Source organism: Mustela lutreola, chromosome 8 (genome assembly GCF_030435805.1).
Source record: "Mustela lutreola isolate mMusLut2 chromosome 8, mMusLut2.pri, whole genome shotgun sequence".
Taxonomy (NCBI): Eukaryota; Metazoa; Chordata; class Mammalia; order Carnivora; family Mustelidae; genus Mustela; species Mustela lutreola.
The window spans coordinates 11,428,366-11,446,282 of record NC_081297.1 but is presented as its reverse complement, the minus strand read 5'-3'; the positions used below and the strand labels follow the sequence as shown (position 1 = coordinate 11,446,282).

General features: G+C 48.8%; 1 long non-coding RNA gene across 1 annotated transcript; it reads left to right on the top strand.

Moving 5' to 3' along the window:
* Positions 1-2,152: 2,152 nt before the first annotated feature.
* LOC131838102 (uncharacterized) lies at positions 2,153-8,898 on the top strand. The gene is made up of 3 exons (XR_009356475.1): positions 2,153-2,323; positions 4,187-4,280; positions 8,548-8,898. It is a non-coding gene; the product is annotated as an uncharacterized LOC131838102 (long non-coding RNA).
* The last annotated feature ends 9,019 nt before the right edge of the window (positions 8,899-17,917 follow it).

Below are 17,917 nucleotides of genomic sequence, written 5' to 3'. Positions count from 1 at the left end.
CTGTCTTTTGCAGGGCTCACTGTGAGCCTGCGCACAGGACTGACAAGGACAATTCATGGTTTTGTTCTGAGGGTGGAGTCTTGGAAGAATGCGGTGCCCCATGTAATCCTGGGAAGGGGACAGATCTACAGCTACTTCGTGGGAGTGGTGGTGATCTGCAGTCTCTGCTTCATGAGATGTCTGTCCTTTATTGAGTTCTGGGTGTGGTTTCTGTGACTTTGTCCTAATGGCTGAGATTTCCAAGGGGTGGGATTTTTTTTGTTGTTTAAGATTTTATTTATTTATTTGACAGACAGAGATCACAAGTAGGCAGAGAGGCAGGCAGAAAGAGAAAGGGAAGCAGGCTCCCTGCTGAGCAGAGAGCCCAATGTGGGGCTCGATCCCAGGACTCTGGGATCATGACCTGAGCTGAAGGCAGAGGCTTTAACCCACTGAGCCACCCAGGTTCCCCCGGGGTGGGATTTTTTGCCATCACTGTAGGAATTGGTCCACCGGGAGTGGGCAAGTCCCCTTCTGCTGCTGAGAAGTGTGTCCCTGGTGGTTGGAGTGTGAATTACAAGCCTAGAGGTCAATGGTGAGGTGGTTACAGTGGTCAGCAGGCTATTGTTAGTGATGATTTTTATGGGTGAATTCCAGAGGATGAGAGGTTAGATCTTATGGTTGGGGATCCTCATTAGCCCATAAAGGGTGCTTTTTCTGGGGTTCATATTCAATATCTTTTTATTGCTGCTAATAGCCCTCCTTGTACTTGGTATTCCAATGAGCAATGCATTATAACATTGCCTGCATTTTACCTGTGTGTTGATGAGGATTTGAGAAAGGAAAATGTTGTCAGTGCCTCCACAAATTACACGCTGGAACAGCCAAATGATAAAATTTTATTTTTGACACAAAGTAGGAAATATCCTGCTGTGATTCTTAGTTTAAACCTGGGGAGGGGGCCCTCTTTTGGTACTGGTAATGAATACCATAGGCCTTCCTAGGGAATATTATCAGATTCTATTGGAAATTTGGTCTTGTTATTGTGAAAGAATCAGGAGTTGGCCAATTATTTCTCTCCTATTTCATTTTCCATGAACATTTACACGATATTTGGTTTCATACCTCTACCATTGTGAAATCATCACAACCTTGGCACCAGCTCGCCCCTCTATGCCAGGGTATGTTTGGGCCAAGAAAAAAGCTGCTTCTGGGTGACTGGGAGACTCTACGATCAGAATGATGTCAGTAGGGAGTTACTGGGATCCTAAATTCCAAGCCAGTGCCTAATGCCCAAATAACATTTCAGATTTAGAAACTTCAGATAGAAATTTTGTGTACATGATGACAACTGAAGAAAATGTGTCATCCCGAAACCTAACCTTGACCCCTAACTTTAACACTGAAACCTAACCTGACCTTACCGCCCAAACTGGAACCTTGAATCTCAAACCTGAAACTGAACCCGAAGTCTGGAATCTGAACCTGAGCGCTGGACCCAAGCCCTGAACCACAAACCCAAACCCTAAACCAGAACCCTGAGTCATGGACCCTGAACCCAAAGCCCAGCATGAACCCAAATTCCAAATTTGACCTTGAACTTTATCCAGAAGCCCTGAGTCTTAAACCCTAAATCATAAACCTAAAGCCCTAAACTCTAACTTCCCTTTCCCTTCACTCTAAATCCTCACCCTGACCCTAAACCCAAAGCCTGATCTAGAACTCTGACTGAAACCTGAACATGAACCCAAATTCAAACACTTCACCACACCTTGTTTATGCTTTCACCACTGATGGATATTTGCAGTTTCTACATTTTAATTCTTGTTTGGGTTGGGGGCTAGGATTAGGGTCTTGGATTGGAGTCAGGGCCTGGCTTGAGAGCAAGTTGGGGTCAGAGTGTGGGTCTGTGTCAGGGCCAGGGTCATGTTCGGTGCCACCGTTTGGGTCAGGGACTGTTGTCATTCCATATTGTTTCCAATTCATTGTTCCTTAACTATTTTTGGAGAAGTCGGGGCATATTGGGCTCCAAGCAGCTTGAATTTCCAGAATGAGCTGGCTTCAGCTGGACCCCAGGACCGAGCAGGTGCTTCCTTTGACGGGGGAGCTCCCCTGGTCCTGCACTGCCCTCCACCGCCTGCAGAGGGCGCCGGGCCCCACCTCCCGCCCTGAGCCCGGCCTGCGCAGCCGCAGCTGAGACAGCCGCCAGGCCTCCTCGGGACCGCTGTGGAGACTTCTGGAGGATGTGGTGCCACTGCCACGCTAACAGGACAAGCTGGGGAGGACGTGGGGCCGCTTGCACACTGACAGCCGTGCAGCTCCCTCTGGACGGCCACTGGAGAAGGTGAGAAGCCGCCTCAGCGCGGACTGTCGTGGGGGTGCGCGTTCTCAGGCCTCCACGGAGGACGCCTGCGCGGTGTGGACCGTGGGGTTTCCGTGGCTTCATGTGCGGGGACAGGGCCCCCTGCGGTGCTGTGTGCGGGGCTGTGGGGTCCCCCCTTCCTGGGCTCAGATGTTCCCCGTGTCCCATGAGCACGTCTGCGCACCTGCAGACTCGGCTCCTGGGGCTCCTCAGACGGTCTGCAGGCAGGGAGCGGCCGCCCGCCTCGGGGGGCTCGCGCTCCCCCCGCCTCGGCCCTGCAGGGTCCTCCCCGCGTCCACACCCGCTCCAGGGCTGGCCCGGGGCCTGGGAGTTCAGGAGCAACTCCGCGGACCCTGTAGACGGCTGTGGGGAGAGCGTCCCGACTTCAGGGAGAAGGATTTTGAGGGTATTATTTTATCTATTTTTTTCCTTCTCTTCTTACGCTTTGGTGTTGGATCGAAAAGCATTGCTAAATCCAAGGTTATGGAGATTTATCCCCCCTTTTTTTCTGGAGCTTATAACTTTGCTTCTTACCTTTAAGCCTTTGACTTATGGTTCATGTGTGTATGCGGTGTGAGGTTAGGGTCCAGTTCCACTCCTCAGTGCATGGACAGCCGGTTGTCTGGCACCCTTTGTTGAAAAGACCATTCTGTCCCCTCAGTGTAAGGTCAGAGGGAGAAGCAGACTCCCCTTGGAGTTGGGAGCCCAATGCAGGACTCGATCCCGGGATTCCAGGATCATGACCTGAGCTGAAGGCAGTTGCTGAACCAACGGAGCCACCCAGGAGCCCTTAAAAGAGATTTTCGTGTATTGATATTTTGTCCTGTAACTTTGCAGAATATTACAAAGGTCGGTGGGTTGTGCGGGGGGGTATAAGTTTCTGGTCAATCATTGGGTCAATCTTGGGTTCCATGTCACGGGATCTTGCTGGCATCTGAGAGTAGCTATTGCTTGAGGGGTTGTTTTGGTGCCCACCAGGTCTTTGATTTGAGTTAACAGATGAGGCGGAAGGAGGGAGGTCATCAGTTAGGAAGTACAGACAAAGGTCACTCGGAGAGCAGGGGAGCTCTGAGCCTCTGCCACACAGCTTGCCTTGCTCATCACTTCCAGCTTGCTTGGTTCTGAGTTCTGTCCTTTTAATGAACGGGTCATCTAGTAAGTGACGTGTTTCCCTGAGTTCCATGAGCCGCTCAATCAGACTATTCTAACCCGAGGAGGAGGTTGTGGGGACCTCCGATCTGTAGCCCATAGCTTGAAAACACGGTGACCTCTCTGCCCAGCCACTAGCTGACCACTAAGTTAACAGCACAGGATCCAGTGACCACATACAACAAAGAACACGGACTGAACAAAGTTAGTTTAGGAAAGTCACTAAGCCAGCAGTAGCAACCGCCACAAGAAGCCATAACAAAGCCTGGCGTGAGGAAGGTCTGATTTCAGGATGCCTCCATGGTAATATTCATCATCACACCCTGGGCTTGTCAGTGGGGCCAAGGCCCCGGGCTGGGGGTCAGGTGGCTTCCTACATGTTCCACCTGTCTCTCTCCCTGGCTCCCAGCCAAGCACAGTCCTGTGCTGCTATGCACAGAAGCAGTTTTAACCAAGGTCGGGAATATGGGATGGGTTTTCCTGCCTCCCCCTGCCACCAACCCTTGCCCAGGGCTGCAAGAGAGGAAAGTTTCCTTCAAGTCCTCTTAAGGTCCCTGGCTGGGTCTGGATTTGACAAAGACAGATGAACGGGAGAAAAACAGGGAAAGTATATTGATTTTCTTCTCTGGTGGGAGCCTCACGTGAACATGGAGACCAGCAGAGGTGACTGGAACAGACAGCTCTTCTATCTTTCAGACAAAGAAGCGATCAGTGTGTGAAGAAGAATTGAGAGACACAGGAGTTTGGACTCGGGCTGGTAAATGACAAAGAAGTAACTGGGAAGATAAAGGTTAGTTTAACCAGGTTTGTTCCTACAGACTTTGTGGCCCTAGATTCCTTGACTCTGGTGATCAGCAGGTCCTCCCTGCGGTCTGGGGAGAGAAAGTGCCACATGGGAGTATTCTGACCTGCTTTAAGGAAGAACGGCTGATGGCTGGTGATCAGAGGGATCTTCCTGCTTCTGCTCTATGCACAATTCTTTCAGTTTCTATATTTAATTTGCGAAGGTGCCATATTTGGGGTACCGTATCCCAACCTTTACTGGCCTGGTGCTGTGCCCTTCTCCTCCTAGTATCCAGGACATTGAATGTGCTGCTGCAGAGACCTCCAGTCCTGGGGCAACCCCTTCTCCAGGGAGGCACCTGCCTCCAGATGGCAATTGCCTACGACTTCCCACACAGGTGCCCTGTTGCTAAGGGTGGCCGTCCTTCCTCCAGGACATTGGGTGAGAGTGTGCAGATCTTACTTTGAGAAACTGACTTAATTTCCTGCAAATGTCTACCCAGTGGTGGGATCTTACAGGAGTTCTATTTCTAGTATTTTGGGGACACTCCCTACTTTTCCCACCATGGCTGTGCCAACCAATGTCAATTCTGGATGATTTTACCTATAAACCAGATTTTTCAAGAACCTCTCTGGCAGAGAACATGAGGAGCACATTTTCAAGGCCTCGCACAGTACACTAACCATAGGAACAAACCGGTAACTCAGAAACTATTGACATGAAGAACTGTTTCTCCTTCTTCCGATTCTGGCTAGTGTGCTGGGCTCTGGCTCGATCGTGCCTCAGGCAGCTGGAAGGACCGCCACTGAGATGGCTACTGTTTCCAGAAATTCTTCAGGGTATGGCCAGGTTTCCCCACCTGTGCACAGATCAAGTTGGCAACCTCTGACAGTGGAGCTGTGGGTCCTGCAGGCTTGGTCCCTCCCCATCCCGCGGTGGAGCCATCACACTGCGCGTTTAGGGGGATTAGAGCTGCCCATAGGCTAAACCACCTGAGATTCCCACTGGAATCTGATTCCTACCTGACCTCCAGATGCTCCTCAGTTACTCCTGAGCCTCTGGTGTCTTCTTGGAACCGTGGCCTGGCTGTTTCCGGACAGCTCGTCCAGCGGAGCCCTCATGTTCCAGGGAGGGGAATTATTAGCTGGAATCCGCAGTGTGTCCTGCTGTCCCACCTGGATCGCTGTTTGAAGGCATGTCGTCTGGGCCATCTGAGGATCCAAGATCGTGGGTCTGTGGTCTGGAGGGGTTCTGAGCAGAGCTAGTGGGATGGGAGGGCTGTAAGGCACAGAGGCAGGCTTCTAGAAAGCAGTCTCGGGTCCCAGCATTCTACCATTTTTGAATCAAAGTCCTGAGACTTTTAAAGTGCCATCAATGTTACAGCATGGGCCAGAAAATCACATCTCTGTGCTCCCAACACCACCTCAACTATTGGCCGTTTTTTGTCACTTGAGCTGAGTATAAAGGATTAGGAGTTGGGGCTTGAGGAGAGGTCCTGGGCCAGACTTTGAGTATGGGGACACAGGCCTTCCAGAAAAGCTTGTGCTGAGCCTCAGGAGGGCGCCTGTGTGGAGACCCCAGCTTCAGACACTGCTGTCCGCTGATGCCCCCCCTCAGTCCTCCCCAGTGCACCTGCTGCTGGGGAGTCCCTGCCCCCTCCTCTCTGCAGAGGGCTCTCTCCTGCACCAGCTGTGCCCCTCCCCTGCCAGTCACTGCCAGCCTGCAGCTGGGGACGGTGGATACCCCGATGATCTCCAGTCCTGGCGCAGATCCAGTGCGGTCTCCCAGCAGGCCGGAGGGCCAGGCCCCCACGGTGCTCACTCTCCTCCTGGTGACTCACTGTGCCACGTCCTCCCTCAGCCTCCCTGGACCCAACTCCTCCTCTTCTCAGGGACCATCCTTGGCCCAGGCTCTAGGTCATCTGGACCTTCTGGACTCACACTTCCATCGCTTGACATGGGCACAGGCTGGCCTCACAGACTGGTCAGGGGAGACCCAGTGCAGGAAGATGCAGGCCACTGCAAGGGAGATGCCAGGTGACCGCAGAGGGAGCGCACAGGTCTTGCACAAAACATGGGGCTCGTGGAGCCCAGTGTGGGATGTGGGCACCCAGCCAAGGGGCACGGGGAATCCTGGCAAGGGTGGCCCTAGTTGGGGGGAGGGGAGACCACCGAAGGGTCACAGAAAAGGCCAGAGATAAGGATATATCTTCCCAAAGAGGTCGATGGAAGGATCAGAGGCTCACAGAGACACTTGGGAAAACTCGGAGGTCCTGGAGATGTTGGCTGAAATGCTGTTATTTGGTCAGACAAGTCATGTCACAAACCTCCAGTCAATGCTGGATGATTGACTCTTTGTTGCTTCTAGGAATCGGGGGTATGGGCCATTAGCACTCACGTTGTATGAAATCTAGAATATATTTACTTTTTAAAATTAATTTTTTATTTTTTTTAATTTGATCTTTGTTCATGTTCCAAGAGTCATTGTTTATGCACCACACCCAGTGCTCCATGCAATCCGTGCCCTCCGTAATACCCACCACCAGGCTCACCCAACCCCCTACCCCTCCCCTCCAAAACTCTCAGTTTGTTTCTCAGAGTCCACAGTCTCTCATGGTTCACCTCCCCCTCCGATTTCCCCCAATTCACTTTTCCTTTCCTTCTCCTAATGTCCTCCGTGTTATTCCTTATGCTCCACAAGTAAGTGAAACCATATGATAATTGACTCTCTCTGCTTGACTGATTTCACTCAGCATAATCTCTTCCAGTCCCATCCATGTTGATACAAAAGCTGGGTATTCGTCCTTTCTGTTGGAGACATAATACTCCATTGTATATATGGACCACATCTTCCTTATCCATTCGTCCGTTAAAGGGCATCTCTGCGCCTTCCACAGTTTGGCAACTGTGGCCATTGCTTCTATGAACATTGGGGTACAGATGGCCCTTCTTTTCACGACATCTGTATCTCTGGGGGTAAATACCCAGTAGTGCAATTGCAGGGTCATAGGGAAGCTCTGTGTTTGATTTCTTAAGGAATCTCCACACTGTTCTCCAAAGTGGCTGCACCAGCTTGCATTCCCACCAACAGCGTAAGAGGGTTCCCCTTTCTCCACATCCCCTCCAACACTTGTTTGCTGATGGGATCAGAACCCAGCTTTCTGTGGGAAGTGGGAGAAACGGGACATGGTGTGCTTCATGTCACTAGCCGAGGTCCTGGGTGTTGGCGGTGGGTGGGGAAGCGGGGCCTGTGGATCTGTCTCATCGTATCCTGTGGAATTCAGGGACACCCTCCTGTCTGTTGAGTCATGCGGAGACAGGTGGACAGGGGTCTCGGGCCGGGCACGTCGGTTGTCCTGGATCGCCACCAGGGGGCAGTGTGGGGGGGGGCAGTGAGGCCACTCCATTTCTATACAAACTGACCCGGCTTGGTGACTGGTTCCTAGCAGCAGCATGGGGAGGGAGGGCAGTGGTGGTGCACACTTCCTAGGGTTGTGGTCCTGACTCATCTGGAGCCCACCGAGGTCAGCCATGCCTGGCTCAGAAGGCACCCAGTCAATGTACCTGTGGGCATGGTGCCCATGGTACTTCCGAGCCGGCACCCATGCTGCCGCCTCCTACTTTTCATCATCTTCGTGGTCATGAGCCTTTGCTCTTCCCCATGGCCCCCGGGTTATTGCTGGCCCTCCAGCTGGCCCTCCTGCCTGGGGTCCTGTGCAACCCGATGCCAGGGTAGCCTTCTCGAGAGGCAGCTCAGTCAGTCCCCTGATGGAACACTTCCGTGGATCCCCTGTGAGGGGAGGACGGTGCCCTGCCCTGGAAGGGGGCTGCAGGTCCCCAATCAGGAGAACCGCGTCTCCGTTTTCAGCCTGGCCTGCCCTCCCCTCAGTCCTCCTCAGGGAAGCTGTCCCCACTTTCTGAGCTGACAGCTCTGACCTTAAAAGCCAATATTGCTTTCCATTTCTCCGTGCCTTAGTTCATCCATGGCACGTCCTTCAGACCCGTTAGTGAGTTTTCAGCAGTCCTGCAGGGCTGTCTGCTCAAAGACGAGTGACCTGGGAGGGGCAACCTTCCCTCCCACCTTCCTCAGATGTCCCTGAGCCTGGGGCCAGCTGTCCCACTGAGAGTTGAGGGACCCGAGCCAGCCCATCCTGAGCCCAGGCTGTCAGCGATGTAGACTGATGCGTGCCAGGAGCGGTGGGCAGGTGGCATGAAGCAGAGGCAGGCACTTTCTCTTTCTCATTCCTTCACCCCCCTCTTCCTCCCGGAGGTAGCTCAGAGCAGCCTTGGAGGAGCCCTGCATCTCGAGATTCCGTGACCTGTGCCTCCTGCCTTCATTTGATGACCTCGGTGGTTTCCTGTTGCTCTCGTGGCAGTTCCTGGATCACGGCAGGGGATGGTACCCTTGTCTGTGCTTTGACCTCTTCCTGTCCTGCACGGAGCCCACCCACCTTTGCACCTTCCATGGATGTGCTTGGAAGCACGCTCATCCACAGGGAACCTATTGGCCGAAGGGATCCAGGGAATGACCATTGAATTAGCGATCCAGGATAGAGAACCAGCCTGCTCCGAACCCTGTCCTGCACTCTGTGACTGTCTTACATTAAAACAGAAACAGTAACAGCTTTCTGGACTGTGAAGTGGCATCTGTCTCTATGTACACCGTTGAATGCCAGGTGCAGAGCCAGGACAGAAAGCAACCATGCTCCTGTGGGCTGGGATCAACAGTTAAAGTGTAAGAACTCAGTGAAATCTGAATAAATATTGTCGAGGAAATACTCCCAAGTAGGGCTTACGAACATTGCACAGCAAAAGCTTTTTCAAATAGGTTACCGAAAGAAAAATCGTTTTTATGTTTTGTTTTAATTCCAGTTGACTTAACATACAGTGGTATATTAGTTTCAGATGTACAACAGGGTGATTCTGTAGTTTGGTATATTACTCCGTGCTCATCAGGAAAAGCGTAATCTTAATTCCCTTCACCTAGTTCACTCTTCCTTCCACCCACCTCCCCTTTGGTAACCATCAGTTTGTTCTCTGTTGTTAAGAGCCTGTGGGGCACCTGTGGGGCTCAGCCGGTGAAGCATCTGCCCTTGGTTCAGGTCATGATTCCACAGTCCTGGGATCAAGCCCCAAGCTCTCCTTGCTCAGCAGAGAGCCCGCTTCTCTCTCTCCCTCTGCCTGCCATTCTGTCTACTTGTGCTCTTTCTCTAGCTCATTGTCCAATAAATAAATAAATAAATAAATAAAATCATTTTTTAAAATTCTGTACTTAGGTTTGTCTTTTTCTCTTTATTTTTTCTTTCTTAAATTCCACATAAGAGTGACATTCTATGGTATTGTCTTTCTCTGATTTCACTTAGGATCACACTCTCTAGTTCCATCCATGTGTCTGCAAATGGCAAGATTTCATTTTTTTTATGGCTGAGTAGGATTCCACCACGCATGCATGAGTGTGCGTGTGCGCGTGTATACACATATCTATTGTCTCATTTATCAATTTATAAACAGACACTTGGATTTCTTCCCTATTATATTGCAAATAATGTTTCAAGAAACAGGGCCGCATTTATCTTTTTCAATGATTGTTCTCCTATTCTTTGGGTTAACACCAGTCGTGTGACTGCTGGATCATAGGGTAGTGAGTTCTCAATTTGGTTTTCTGAGGAACATCCATACTGTTTCCCACAGTGGCTGCAGCAGGTTGCATTCCCACCAAGAATGCACGAGGCTTTCCCTTTCTCCATATCCTGCCAACACCTGTTGTTTCTTGTGCTGTTGACGGGAGCCATTCTGATAGGTGTGAGGTCATATCCCACTGTACTTTGGATTTGCATTTTCCAGATGATGGGTGATGGTGAACATCATTTCAGGGGACATTTGGCCATCTGTATTTCTTCTTTGGAGAAATGCTGTTCATATCATCTGCCTATTTTTTTTTTAACTACGTTCTGTTTTGGGGGTGTTGAGTTTTATCAGTTCTATATATTTTGGACACTATCCCTTCATTCCATAGGATATTTGCAAATATCTTCTCCCTTTCAGGAGGTTGTCTTTTGATGATTACATTTTCATTGTTCTTCTGCTCTGTGGAAACTTTTTATTTTGATGTAGTCCCAGTAGTTTAGTTTTGCTTTTGTTTCCTTTGCCTCAGGGAACATGTCTAGAAAAATGTTGGTGTGGTCCATGTCAGAGAAGTTACTGTCTGTGCCCTCTTGTAGGACTTTCATGGTTTCAGGTCTTCCATTGAGGTCTTGAAACTATTTTCAGTTCATTTGGATGGTGTAAGAAAAAGGTCTAATTTCATTCTTCTGTGCATAGCTGCCCAGTTTTCCCAACACCATTTTTTGTAGAGACTGTTCTTTTCCCTTTTGATATTCTTGCCTGCCTTGTGGAAGATTAATTGGTCACATAATTGTGGGTTTATGTCTGAGCTGCTGTCCTGTCCCCTTGGTCACTGTATGTATTACTGTGCCAGGACCATACTGTTAGGATGACTAGAGCTTTGTAGTACAACTTGAAATCAGGAATTGTGACTCCTCCAGCTTTTTCTTTCTCAATATTGTATTGGCTGTTCAGTATCTTTGGTGGTCCCATACAAATTTTTAGGAGTGTTTGCTTGAGTTCTTTTTGTTTAACTTCAGCTCAATGAGCTAACTTAGAGTACATCATTGGTTTCCGATGTAGTGTTCAATAACAGATCAGCTGTCTATAACACCCAGTGCTCGTTGCATCACGTGACCTTCTTAATGCCATCACCCACTTACCCCATCCCCTACCCACCTCCCTTCCTGCAACCCTCAGTTTGTTGCTGTAGTTAAGTCTTTCATGGTTTTTCTCCCTGTCTGATGACTGCCCATTCAGCTTTCCCTCTCTTCCCCATGATCCTCTGTGCTGTTTCTTCTATTTCACATATGAGTGAAACCCTATGGCAGTTGTCTTTCTGATAGACTCATTTTGCTTAGCATAATATCGTCCAGTTCCATCCAGGTTGATATGATGGTAAGTATACATCCTTTCCTGATGGGTGAATAATATTCCATTGTATTTATGTACTCATCTGTCCGTGCACATCTGGGCTCTTTCCACAGTTTAGCTATAGTGGATATTGCTGCAGTGAACTTGGGGGCGCAGGTGTCACTACTTTTCACTCAATCTCTATCTTTGGGGTAAATACCCAGTAGTGCAGTTGCCAGGTAGTAGGATAGCTCTTTTTACCTTCTTGAAGAAACTTGATACCATTTTACAGACTGGCCGTATGAGCTTGCATTCTCACTAGCAGTGGAAGAGGGTTGCCCTTTCTACGCATCCTCAACATTTGTTATTCCATGACTTGTTAATTTTAGCCACTCTAACTGCTGTCAAGTGGTTTCTTATGGTTTTGATTTGTATTTCCCTGATGGCTGGTGATGTCGAGCATTCCTTCGTTTGTCTGTTAGTCACTTGTATATGGTCTACAGGGAATGCTTGTTCTGGCTTTCACCCATGTCTTGAGCTAGGGTTAGGGTTAAGGCCCAGGAGCACAGAAGGTTTGATCTGCTGATGAGAGAAGAATGTCACAGGGGACAGATTTGAGGGCTACAGGTAGGGAGAATATTGGGCTTAGGGTGTGTGTTCAGTATGGTAACAAACATAGACATAAACGGGGATTTACTGATTATTTCAGTCAGAATTCTCCTCTCTGAATCCCTTCTGGAGTTGCAAATGGCTCAGTTTCTTCCTGGGTGGCAGGCTGAGTCCTCTGGTGTGGCTCAGGTGTCCCCAGTCTGGAGGCCTTGGGTGCCAGGCTAGGAACAGAAGCCTGAACCCCAAACTCGGGTAAGGTTTAGGGCACAGGGGTATGGCAAGCCCAATCTGCCTGCACTGAGGCAAACTCCCCAGGGAGCTGAGTTGAGGGCATGGGTCAGGCCGAGTGTCTGGCTCCGGGTTTGTGTCCAGGGGACCGCTGAAGTTGGAGGTGGCTCCAGATGGGCATGTAGATTTCTCCTGCTCTGAATCCTTTGAGGAGTTCCAAATGGCTTGGTTTCCTTCTGGGTGGCAGGCAGAGTCCTGCAGTATGCCTCGGGTATCCCCAATCTAGAGGACTTGGGTGCCAGGCCTTGGGCACAGAGGCCAGGAAACCAAAACTAGGGTTAGGGGTAGGCCCTAGGGACATTGGGGTTTGATCTGTTGCCGCTGAGGTGAGCTTCTGTGGGGGCTGAGTAGAGGGCATGAGTCAGGCTGAGTGTCTGGCTCCAGGTTTGTGTCCAGGGTACCTCTGAAAGTAGGGGCGGCCTCAGGCGGGCATGCAGATTTCTCCTGCTCTGAATCCTTTGTGGAGTTCCAAATGGCACGGTTCCCTTCTGGATGGAAGTCAGAGTCTGAGGTATGGCTCAGGTGTCCCCAGTGTGGAGGACTTGGGTACCTGGCCCATCGGGGCACCAAAGCCAGAAATCTCAAGCCAGGGTTAGGGCCTAGGGGCAGGCCCGATCTGCAGGCGCTCAGGATAGCTCCCTGTGGTGTTTAGTTGAGGGCGTGGGTCAGGCTCCCCTCTGCCTCTGGTGGTGACATCCTGCATAGCTATGCCACACATGGCCTCGCACTACATCTCAACACTGCCTCTAGTGGTGGTGAGAGCACTGCAACACCTTCAGGCACCCTCACACTCCAGGTGACCACTGCTCCAGTGGCGGGAACTGGCAGTGCCACATCTTCCAGCTTCTTGCTCTGCAGTTCACCAGCGCTTCCAGTGTCAGGATACTTCACTCACACTCCTTTCAGCATCTCATATTGTAGTTCATCACTGTCCCAGTGGTGACAAGCTGCAAAGCCACGCCATACATGGGCTCACCCTGTATGTCAACACTGCCTTAAGTAGTGGTTGGTATCACTGCAAATCCTTCTGGCTTCCCTAGCACTGCTGCTGGCCACTGCCTCCAGTGGCGGGAACAGACGCTGACTCTGCTTTCAGTGTCTCTCCCTGCAGCTCACCACTGCCCTCAGCTGTAAGAAACTGCACTGCCACTCCTTGCAACATCTTAAACTGCAGCTCAACACTGCCTCCAGTGGTGACAAACTGCCTATGATCTCACATTGCATCTCAGCACTGCCTGTAGTGGCTGTAAGCAGCACTGCAAGGCCTTCAGGCATCGCTTGCACTGTAGCTGACCAATGCATGCAGTGGTGTTAAAGAACATTGCAACTTCTTCCAGCCTCTCGCACTGGAGCTCACCACTGCCTCCAGTGGCAGGAATCTCATGGAATGTGCCTGTATTCTCATGAGATTTGGACAGAATTCACAAGATTTCACTGAGTTCTCATGATTATTGAAACGAGTTCTCAAAAGATTTGGACAGAAATCTCATGAGAAATGCCCCAGTTCTCATGAGATTTGGACTGAGGTATCAGGAGATTTGGATTGAGATCTCACAGTATGTGACTGAGTTTTCACGAGATTTCAACTAAGATCTCATAGTTGGACAGAGATCACAAGATTTGGACTGAAATCTCACATGATCTCATGAGGTTTGGGAAGAAATCTAGTGAGAAATGTCTGAGTTCTCAGGAGATTTGGAATGAATGATATATCATAAGATTTGGGTACATTCTCATGATATTTGGACTGAGATCCCATGAGATTTTAAATAAGTTCTCAGGGATTTGGACTGAGATCTCATGAGGTTTGGACTGAGATCTCTCAGGGGATCTGGGAAGAAATGTTGTTGTATGTGCCTGACATCTCAGGAGTTTTTGGATTGAGACATCACAAGATTTAGAGATCTCCTCCTGGGATTTGACTGAAATCTCATGAGATTTGGAAATAGATAATGAGATTTCCCTGAAATGTCAAGACATATGAAATGAGTTCTCATGAGATTTGGGTAGAAATCTAGGAGCCTGAGTTCTCATGAGATTTGGACTGAGATCTCATAAGATTTGGATCATGATCTCATGAGATTTGGGTTAAGAGCTGAGAATTGCCCAAGTCCTCAGGAGACTTGGACTAAGATCTCTCGAGATTTGGAATAAAGTCTCACCAGATTTGGACTGAGATCACATGATTGTCCTGAGTATTCATTATATTTGAAATGCATTCTCATTAAATTTCTATCCAAATCATGCTCCTGTGTGCTCATCCGGGAATCAAACTGGATTTTCCTCTTGATGCCTGTGGTGTTCAGGTGGCAGCCAACCCCATTGCTTCACTGTAATTTGTCTTATTTTGCTAAATCTTATGCTCACTTTTTTGTTGGTCACTGAGAGAGGGTAATGTGAATCTGCCTCTGGACATGAGTTTGGAGTTCCCCCAAAGGCAGACCCCAAATCAAGGACTTATGTGAAGATTGTTTATTTGGAATGGTCCCAAGTGAGGGTGTGGAACAAAGGAAGGGAGTGAAGGAGAAAAGCTGATGAAGTTTGCATTAGCAAATGGGTTGGTGCTGTGGGGCATGGCGCCCAACCCTGATGTGCCCTTCTGAGAAAAGATAGCACCCCATCTCAGCATGGCTCCTTTCAATGACGAGGGGTGGGGACATTCTTCCACAGTCTCCTGTCCTGCTGCTGTTTGAGGGGTGTCCCTTGAGGCCTTCACTTTCCAGGTTGGCCTGTTGAAGGCTAAGCAAGCTCCTGGGAGTGCCAAAAATTACTCGGGTAATTGAGTAATTAATTAATATGGATGACATGACTCACATGCATGAGTCAGCTCAGGCTGCTGTAACAAAATACCAGACTGGGACGCCTATAAACAAATTTATTTTTTTACAGTTCTGGAGGTGGAAAGTCCGAAGTCTGGGTTTGGGGAGGGTTGGTTTCTCCTAGGGTCTCTCTCTGTGGCTTGCGGGTAGCTGCCTTCTTGCCGTGTTCCCATGTGGTATGTGCACAGTGATAGGGTTTCTCTCTCCTAGTGTCCTCTTGGATTAGGATCCCATCCTTAGGACCACCTTTAACCCTACTATCTCTTTAGAGGCCCTTTCTCCAAATGCAGCCACCCTGGGGAGTAGGGATTCACATATGAATTTTATGGGATCAGAATTCAGTCTGTAACAGTGGGAAGCTCTTTCCTATGGAAATTGCCCACCATAGCTGCAGGTGAAATGGGGGTGGGTCATCAGCAGTATTGCCACCCATCCATTATTGTAATCCTCCTAATCACTTAGGTACGTGTTATCACCCCTCTTATAATCACAAAGAAGATCAGACTCAAAGAAGTTCAACACCTAATCCCACATCATACTGTCAGTGATAAAGGTAAGCCCAGATCTAATTCAGCTCTGACTCTTGGTCCATGATAACTATTTTATATTTGAATTTTAATGTGTTCATGACTTATCTCATTTCCTGGAGGGTTGGAATGTTCTTATAGTTAAAAAAAAATCCTACAGTACCAGCATAGAGCATTGCAATTAAGTAAACACTCCATAAACTTAGGCATTGAGGTTTTAAAAATCACCTCTTGGCAGTTTCTTTTAGAGATAGATTGGGATGGGGGGGCGGTATCTATGCAACCAAAAGGAAGTTAAATCTGTTTTCCTGGGAACATGGTAACCTTTGAGAGGCAGGTCACCCTGGGGCCCCTGTGATGGTCCTTGCAGGGTATGGGCTAAGAGGGGCACAACCAACCAGCCTGGGGATGGGGAGGGCTTGCTGATCTAGGAACTAAGGGGCTTTGAGGAAACTTCATTAGTAGAAACTGGTCAGACTGCTATCCTAAGGGATAATTTTCAAATGATCAGAGTACTGACTTTGATGACAGTAACAAATGAGACAATTTTGGCTTTAGGTTCATACAAGCATGTTAACCATGTCGATAGATTCTATCAAGTGCAAACCTGTTAGCTGTCGTCACCTCTTGCCAACCGACCCTGTATTTTATCCGTCTCTCCGGATGGAGAATGTTTTACCACCAGAAATGTTAACATTTGGAGACCAAAACATGCTTCAGCCATGCCTTTAGAGAAAGAAAACAGGCTCCACAGAACCCCGGGGACTGATTCCATCCCAGTGGAGCACCGTAACTCCTGAATGTTGACCTACATTTACTAAGAGACGCTTATACCAACTTCACTGGATCCACAAAGAAAACAGTGAATTAATTCATGTTCTGCTTAGCGATTTCACTTTCCAAAAACTGATGCAGAAAATGTGAATGGAGAATTTTAGAAAGCCTGTCCGTATCATATAGGCTGTACCCTGGCCATGTTTGACTGGACCCAGCCCAACTCACTGAAGGCCCACTTGGTGCTGAGCAGGGTCTGGTCTCTGAAGCTTGAAAGGCTGAGGAAGGACTGACCACCCCTGCAGGAGCTCACAGCTTTGTTGGGGGAGGGGAGGGTAGGACACTAGACTATGGATGAAAAAGAAACTTCCCGCACAGCAGAAGTATCTACAGCGTGATGCAAAGGACAGACTTATGCCCCAGAACTAGACCTGCTGGGTTCCCCTGGGGCGCCTGGGTGGCTCCGTCATTTTAGTGTCCCACTCTTGATTCCAGCTCAGGGCGTGATCTCAGGGTCATGAGATCGAGCCCCAAGGTGGGCTCCAAAATCAGCAGAGAGTCAGCATGGGATTTTCTCTCCCATCCCCGCTCAGCCCCTTTTGCACATGTGCTCTCTCTCTCTCTCTCTCTCTCGCTCTCGCTCTCTCCAATAAATAAATCTAAAAAATACCCCAAAACCACTTCCCCTCTACAGGACACATGATACAGAAAGATCTTTGAAATTCTCAGACCACATTTCCTTGATCAGTTTTAAGAAAGTGAAATGACTAACCAAAGCCCACCCCTTCCCCTTCCTAGCTGTGCGATAATGAGAAAGTCACTCAATAACTTCATATTTTGGCTTCTCATCTGTATAATGGCATTCACAGGGCTTACTTCGTATGAGGATTAGTGTATTCATATCTACAAAAAGCTTAAAACAGTGCAGAGCATATGACTAATAAATGTAAGGGTTGTTGGTCTCTAAATTGCATTCCCCTCTGATGCATTGTTTTTTTCTTTTTCTAATTTTCTAGAAATTTCTAAAACCTAGATAATTTCTAAAAATTATCATCTTGTTTGGTAAGGTAAATATTGAAAACATACAATGTAAATAAAGAAAGCTTTCTTAAATACATAAACAAAAATGTGCAAGTTGGTTTTATAGTCTGTGCTTAAACAGTCCTGCTCAGGACAGGAAAATCCAAGGGAGCTATTGCTCTGAAGTCACTAAGGATGTCAGAAGCCTGCCACACTGGCTGTAGAAACCCCATAAAGTGGGATGTGCCAACTCACCCCTTCTCCGCGCCCCCCCCCCACCCCGCTCCCTGGAAGATCTTCCTCCCATAAACCGTGGAGCTGGGGGGCCCCAGGCCATCTCATCAGAGAGACCCTGCCTGCCAGCTTCCCACGGACCTGATGAAATAAAATCTGGGCTCCAAAATAGAAAAGAAAAACCCTTGCAAGACTGAAGTGTAATATTTTATTAACTGTTAACACGTGAAGTTTGATAATTTTGAATTTAACTCCCGATTTAACGCTATAATTGCCAAGAAATCAGAATCGTTAATCAAATGTTTAAAAATAATTCAAAAAGCAAATCATGGTCTCCTTTCCCTAACCAGCAGCATGACCTTCAGTGGGGAGCACAGTTGTATTCTGATGTCTACCGTGCTTTGGAGTGGCTCGGG